The sequence below is a fragment of the Hordeum vulgare genome, chromosome 2H (assembly GCF_904849725.1).
Source record: "Hordeum vulgare subsp. vulgare chromosome 2H, MorexV3_pseudomolecules_assembly, whole genome shotgun sequence".
Lineage (NCBI taxonomy): Eukaryota > Viridiplantae > Streptophyta > Magnoliopsida > Poales > Poaceae > Hordeum > Hordeum vulgare.
The window spans coordinates 513,138,457-513,146,102 of record NC_058519.1 but is presented as its reverse complement, the minus strand read 5'-3'; the positions used below and the strand labels follow the sequence as shown (position 1 = coordinate 513,146,102).

General features: G+C 40.7%; 1 pseudogene; it reads left to right on the top strand.

Moving 5' to 3' along the window:
• The first annotated feature begins 4,427 nt into the window (after positions 1–4,427).
• On the top strand, positions 4,428–7,646 carry LOC123428556 (annotated as a pseudogene).

The following is a 7,646-nucleotide window of genomic DNA, read 5'->3' as shown; positions in this document are numbered from 1 at the left end:
CCATACCGACAAACATGGGTTGCACATGAAGTACATATATACACTCATGAAATTCACCCAACTTTTGCCGGCACCTGAAAATGCACATGTAATGATGTCACGCAAAATTTTAACGAAATCGGAGACCAAACGCACGTTGCGCCACGTCCGGCATCTGGTTTTGCCGGTTTTTGAATGGAAATTCATAAAAAAAGCACGGATTGTCAGAAAATTCTAAAATTTGACGTGTCGCCTTGTGAAGTACATCGTGAAGCGTGAAAAAATGAAAAAATTTCATGAAGGGTAGTTGCAAGATGGCGTTGTAGCACCCCTTCCGTCCATACCGACACCCATGGGTTGCACATGAAGTACATGCATGCATTCATGGAATTCACCCAACTTTTGCCGGCACCTGAGAATGCACATGGGTTGCACATGAAGTACACATATGCACTCATAAAATTCACCCAACTTTTGCCGGCACCTGAAAATGCACATGTAATGATGCCACGCAAAATTTTAACGAAATCGGAGACCAAACGCACATTGCGCCACGTCCGGCATCTGGTTTTGCCGGTTTTTGAATGGAAATTCATAAAAAAAGCACGGATTGTTAGAAAATTCTAAAATTTGACGTGTCGCCTTGTGAAGTACATCGTGAAGCGTGAAAAAAAATGAAAAAATTTCATGAAGGGTAGTTGCAAGATGGCGTTGTAGCACCCCTTCCGTCCATACCGCCACCCATGGGTTGCACATGAAGTACATGCATGCATTCATGGAATTCACCCAACTTTTGCCGGCACCTGAGAATGCACATCCAATGATGCCACACAAAATTTTGACGAAATCGGAGACCAAACGCACGTTGCGTCATGTCCGGCATCTGTTTTTGCCGGTTTTTGAATGGAAATTCATAAAAAAAGCATGGATTGTCAGAAAATTCTAAAATTTGACGTGCTGCCTTGTGAAGTTTATCGTGAAGCGTGCAAAAAAATGAAATTTTTTCATGAAGGGTAGTTGCAAGATGGCGTTGTAGCACCCCTTCCGTCCATACCGACACCCATGGGTTGCACATGAAGTACATGCATGCATTCATGAAATTCACCCAACTTTTGCCGGCACCTGAGAATGCACATGCAATGATACCACGCAAAATTTCGACGAAATAGGAAACCAAACGCTCGTTGCGTCATGTCCGGCATATGTTTTTGCCGGTTTTTTAATGGAAATTCATAAAAAAGCACAGATTGTCAGAAAATTCTAAAATTTGATGTGCCGCCTTGTGAAGTTCATCGTGAAGCGTGGAAAAAAATGAAAAAGTTTCATCAAGGGTAGTTGCAAGATGGCGTTGTTGCACCCCTTCCGTCCATACCGACACCCATGGGTTGCACATGAAGTACATGGATGCATTCATGAAATTCACCCAACTTTTGCCGTCACCTGAGAATGGACATGCAATGATGCCACGCAAAATTTTGATGAAATCGGAGACCAAACGCACGTTGCGTCGTCACGTCCGGCATCTATATTTGCCGGTTTTTGAATGGAAATTCATAAAAAAGCACGGATTGTCAGAAAATTCTAAAATTTGACGTGCCGCCTTGTAAAGTTCATCGTGAAGCGCGGAAAAAAATGAAAAATTTTCATGAAGGGTAGTTGCAAGATGGCGTTGTAGCACCCCTTCCGTCCATACCGACACCCATGGGTTGCACATGAAGTTCATGGATGCATTCATGAAATTCACCCAACTTTTGCGGGCACCTGAGAATGCACATGCAATGATGCCACGCAAAATTTCGACGAAATCGGAGACCAAACGCACGTTGCGTCACGTCCGGCATCTGTTTTTGCCGGTTTTTGAATGAAAATTCATAAAAAAGCACGGATTGTCAGAAAATTCTAAAATTTGACGTGCCGCCTTGTGAAGTTCATTGTGAAGCGTGGAAAAAAATGAAAAAAATTCATGAAGGGTAGTTGCAAGATGGCGTTGTAGCACCCCTTGCGTCCATACCGACACCCATGGGTTGCACATGAAGTACATGCATGCATTCATGAAATTCACCCAACTTTTGCGAGCACCTGAGAATGCACATGCAATGATGGCATGCAAAATTTTTACGAAATCGGAGACCAAACGCACGTTGCGTCATGTCCGGCATCTGTTTTTGCCGGTTTTTGAATGGAAATTCATTAAAAAACACGGATTGTTAGAAAATTCTAAAATTTGACGTGCCGCCTTGTGAAGTTCATCGTGAAGCGTGGAAAAAATGAAAAGGTCTCATGAAGGGTAGTTGCAAGATGGCGTTGTAGCACCCCTTCCGTCCATACCGACACCCATGGGTTGCACATGAAGTACATGGATGCATTCATGAAATTCACCCAACTTTTGCCGATACCTGAGAATGCACATGCAATGATGCCACGCAAAATTTCGACGAAATCGAAGACCAAACGCACGTTGCGTCACGTCAGACATTTGTTTTTGCAGGTTTTTGAATGGAAATTCATAAAAAAGCAAGGATTGTCAGAAAATTCTAAAATTTGACGTGCTGCCTTGTGAAGTTCATCGTGAAGCGTGGAAAAAAATGAAAAAATTTCATTAAGGGTAGTTGCAAGATGGCGTTGTAGCACCCCTTCCGTCCATACCGACACCCATGGGTTGCACATGAGGTACATGCAAGCATTCATGAAATTCACCCAACTTTTGCGGGCACCTGAGAATGCACATGCAATGATGGCACGCAAAATTTCGACGAAATCGGAGACCAAACGCACGTTGGGTCACGTCCGGCATCTGTTTTAGCCGGTTTTTCAATGGAAATTCATAAAAAAAGCACGGATTGTCAAAAAATTCTAAAATTTGATGTGCCGCCTTGTGAAGTTCATCGTGAAGCGTGACAAAAAAATGAAACATTTTCATGAAGGGTAGTTGCAAGATGGCGTTGTAGCACCCCTTCCGTCCATACCGACACCCATGGGTTGCACATGAAGTACATGCATGCATTCATGAAATTCACCCAACTTTTGCCGGCACCTGAGAATGCACATGCAATGATGCCACGCAAAATTTTGACGAAATCGGAGACCAAACGCACGTTGCGTCACGTTCGGCATCTGTTTTTGCCAATTTTTTAATGGAAATTCATAAAAAAAAGCACGGATTGTCAGAAAATTCTAAAATTTGACGTGCCGCCTTGTGAAGTTCATCGTGAAGCGTGGAAAAAAAATAAAAAAGTTTCATGAAGGGTAGTTGCAAGATGGCGTTGTAGCACCCTTCCGTCCATACCGACACCCATGGGTTGCACATGAAGTACATGCATGCATTCATGAAATTCACCCAACTTTTGCCGACACCTGAGAATGCACATGCAATGATGCCACGCAAAATTTCGACGAAATCGGAGACCAAACGCATGTTGCGTCACGTCCGGCATCTGTTTTTGCCGGTTTTGAATGGAAATTCATAAAAAAGCACGGATTGTCAGAAAATTCTAAAATTTGACGTGCCGCCTTGTGAAGTTCATCGTGAAGCGTGAAAAAAAAATGAATTTTTTTCATGAAGGGTAGTTGCAAGATGGCGTTGTAGCACCCCTCCGTCCATACCGACACCCATGGGTTGCACATGAAGTACATGCATGCATTCATGAAAATTCATCCAACTTTTGTCGACACTTGAGAATGCACATGCAACGATGCCACGCAAAATTTCGACGAAATCGGAGACCAAACGCACGTTGCGTCACGTCCGACATCTGTTTTTGCTGGCTTTTGATTGGAAATTCATAAAAAATGCACGGATTGTCAAAAAATTCTAAAATTTGACGTGCCGCCTTGTGAAGTTCATCGTGAAGCGCGAAAAAAAATGAAATTTTTTCATGAAAGGGACTTGCAAATTCATATGGAAAGATTTCATGTAGGAGACTTGCAAATATTCATATGGAAAAAAATTGAAAAATACACCCGACGTCGTTATATTGTTTTCCCACGACGGCAGCGATTAGCGACGTTGCATACCCTAGCCACATCTACGTGATCTCGCCGCCGCCGCGCCCCCGACGCCTCGCTCTGCACCCGACGTGATCTCGCCACCCCCTCTCCCCCGACGCCTAGTCGTACGCCGATGTGATCTCGCCACCCTCCATCCCTCCCGACGCCGCGCCATCACAACTCCGTCACCTTGGCCGTCGCCGTCCGTCCGTGCATCGCCGTCCATCACCATCACCATCCGTCCGCCGTCGGTCGTCACCGTCCGTCCGCCGTCGTCCTTCACCGTCCGTCGCCGTCGGCATTGACCATACGTCAGTGCATCACCGCGGCCTTCACCGTTCGTCCGTCCGTCCTTCCTTCATCGGCATTATAATTGGGTAAGTATGTTTATAATGTTCATGTTATTATTGAAATATCAAATAAATTGCATCGTACGTGACAAATTGTTTAAATTATGAAGGATGGAAATCGACGGTGTGATTCCATGTTCAGTTGAGAAGTGGGTTAGTCTTGTTGATAAACTTTCAGCAAGTCAAAAATTTACGTTTTATGAAACGGAGTTGCAAGGCATGTTACAAATGCCGTCCGTTAAGATTTCATGTAGGAGACTTGCAAATATTCATATGGAAAAAAAATAAAAAAATACACCCGACGTCATCATATTGTTTTGCCACGACGGCGGCGATTAGCGATGTTGCATACCCTAGCCACATCTACATGATCTCGCCGCCGCCGCGCCCCCGACGCCTTTTTGATCCAAGGCTACAATCGCCATAACAAAAAATTCATGGTTCAAGAGTCAGCTGGTAGTAAAGGCCTTATTTCAATAGGGCATGATGATGTGTTATCTATTTTTGGATTGAAAAATCAAGGAGTTGATGTAGTTGGTTTTATTAGAACAAAAGTACAAAAAAGTATGAAAAGAATACCAACTAATTTTGTGGACACAAAAAGGGTAAGATCATGATTGATGATCTTATCAATAAAATTGTGAAGAATGATAACACAGATGATGACTTTGTCCGGATGACGTTTCTAGTTTTGTTGGGAACAGTAATCGCACCAGTCTCCCATGAATATATTCCGAAGGAATATTATGCCTTAGTTAAGGACAAAAGGATGATAAGTAAGTTCAACTGGAACGAGTTTACTTTGAAATTCTTTCTTTCGGAGATTGGAAGGTTCTAGAGGATGGCCGTGTGAGGGAATGGCCACATGGAATCCTTGCCCTTTTGCAGGTATGTATTATTCAATTTATTACTCACGTATTGTTAGTGAGTACAACCGTAGTATGATATATATTATTTAAATTATTTGGTGTATTACAGTATGCCTATTGGGAGAAAGTACAACCAATTATAGGTCCAAAATATGATCTGTTGTCACTTATGAGCCCCTTGATGAGGAACTGGACGGAACCTGTCGCGGAGAAAAGAGACAAATACGACTATGATTACGGTCGTGGTGTTGGAATGGTAATCCATATTTTCTAAATTTATTTTTTAATGTTACATTTCCATGGTTTGACTTATTGTGCAAATTAGATGTATAATTATCGATCTCTAATTATTGTTTTTGTAGATTGATGACAATATTACATATGAGTATAGGGTGAAAACAATTGCTCAAGAACAAGCTGAAAAAAATAAAAAATCAAGTACTAAAAAATCTACTGTTAGTGGAAAGAAGAAAGAGAGCAACACATCAGAGGCTTCCGCGAGTAATGTTATGGACCGCATTTGGCATGAGCTGAAGGAAATACGCAAGGAAATGCGTCGCTTGCCAGAGTTATGCGCACGGGTAACGACGCAACACTATTTTACTATCGTGCATAATGTATTTCATTGACTTAAATAACTCTTGTTAATAAATATGTTTTTAGAGGATGATTGAGAAAATGAACAAAACCGGTGTGTTCTATAGAACCGGTAACATGGAGGAAGAAGAGGAGAATCTATATGATGACATTAATGAATCTACAAATGATGATGCATTTGGTCATAAGGAGTTTGTCTATCAGTCTGATAAGGACAACTATCGCACACCTTCTCAAGGTAAAATTAATAAGCAAAAGGACGATGACGAAGGTAATGTACCTTATTATTGCACTCCAGAATATTTGAATAGTTTCAAGGGTAATTGGAGTGATCCTATCGAAGTACCTGAGGTATCACATGAGAAGGCGGTCACGTCTTTAGATATAAATGAAATTTCATCACATAAATCGGGTCATTACAATGGATTAGATGAGCAAGTGGAAAAGGGGATTGGCAAACGTAAACGCACTCCATCAAGAGCCATAAAGTCTCCTTTTGTTGTTGTTAAACCCATCAAGCGTGCAAAACGTTCTGCCAAAGCGAGTAAAACTGTTACGAATCAATATTGTTTTCGTAGAACAAAGTTTATTGTAGAGTTACGCTTACTAATTTTAATTTGTGATTTGCAGAATTGTTTAATAAAGTAGATGGTAAGAAAAGTAGTGCTGACGTCGATGTAATAAAATCGAGTGTTATGTTTGTACGCCCATGTGAGCGCTCAAAGAAACATAAAGCTACACAAACTTTCAATGATGGTGTGATCGACGCTTTGACTGCAGAGAGAGCTTGACAGATTCTTAACCGTCAATGGATAAGCGGCGATGTAAGTTATTTATATTTTTAACATTATATTTGACAACAAAGTACAATTATTATATTTGTTATATTATTTTCAGGTTATAAATGCGTACTCATCTTTTTTGTTGGAGGAAGCTAAAGACGAACGTTACATAATACCTACTTGCAGGGTGACGTGACTGCTTGAATATAGAAAGGATAAGAATGTAAACGGTAATGAGTATCAAAAAGTGTCAAATTCTAATGAACCCGTAAATAGGTGTATGAACGAGTATTTCAAAGCACCTAAGGTATGTTCTTGTGGTTGTAATGTATACAAATAATGCACTACTATTAAAAATGTTGCATTGATCTAGTTAATATTTTCTTTTTTTTATGCAGACTTATATGGCTCTCAACAAGGATAACACCCATTGGGTTACGGTCGTCATGCATAAGGAAAAGGAAGAGTTCCAGGTTCTAGACTCGTTGATGGGAAAAGAACTTGACAGTACAACTAGAAAACTCGTTGAGGACTTGGTAGGTTTTAATACATATTTGCATTACGGAACCATCGTGTGTTTACATTATTTATTGAAAGTTTCTTGTGTTTTATTGCTATTTTTAGAGAAGAGAAATTGAAGCAGATATTGCAGAAGCAAATGCAACCGGATCTGTGCAGTATCCGGATGTATCCACATGGCCTATTAAAACCTACGACATGCCTCAACAAGAAGATGGGTGAGTATGTAGTTGAATATAACATTGATGTATTATATGTGTGTGATGCATAATTATTTATTGTTAATTACATGTATTAGGAACTCATGTGGATTATTTGTTCTTCATTGCTTTAAAAATTGGAATGGCGATACATGGGATCGATCTTTTTCACACGTACAAAACTAATATTAGTACTCTTTACTATAAACACTTATAGTGGACTAAAATAATTTAAGTGTTGCTTTGCATAGATCAATTGATGGTGCGAGGGAGCTAATGATAGGGCAATTGATTTTTTCTTTGAAGAACACACTTGGGGAAATTAAAGACAAAGTTATTAGGATTGCAAGGAGAAAGAAATAG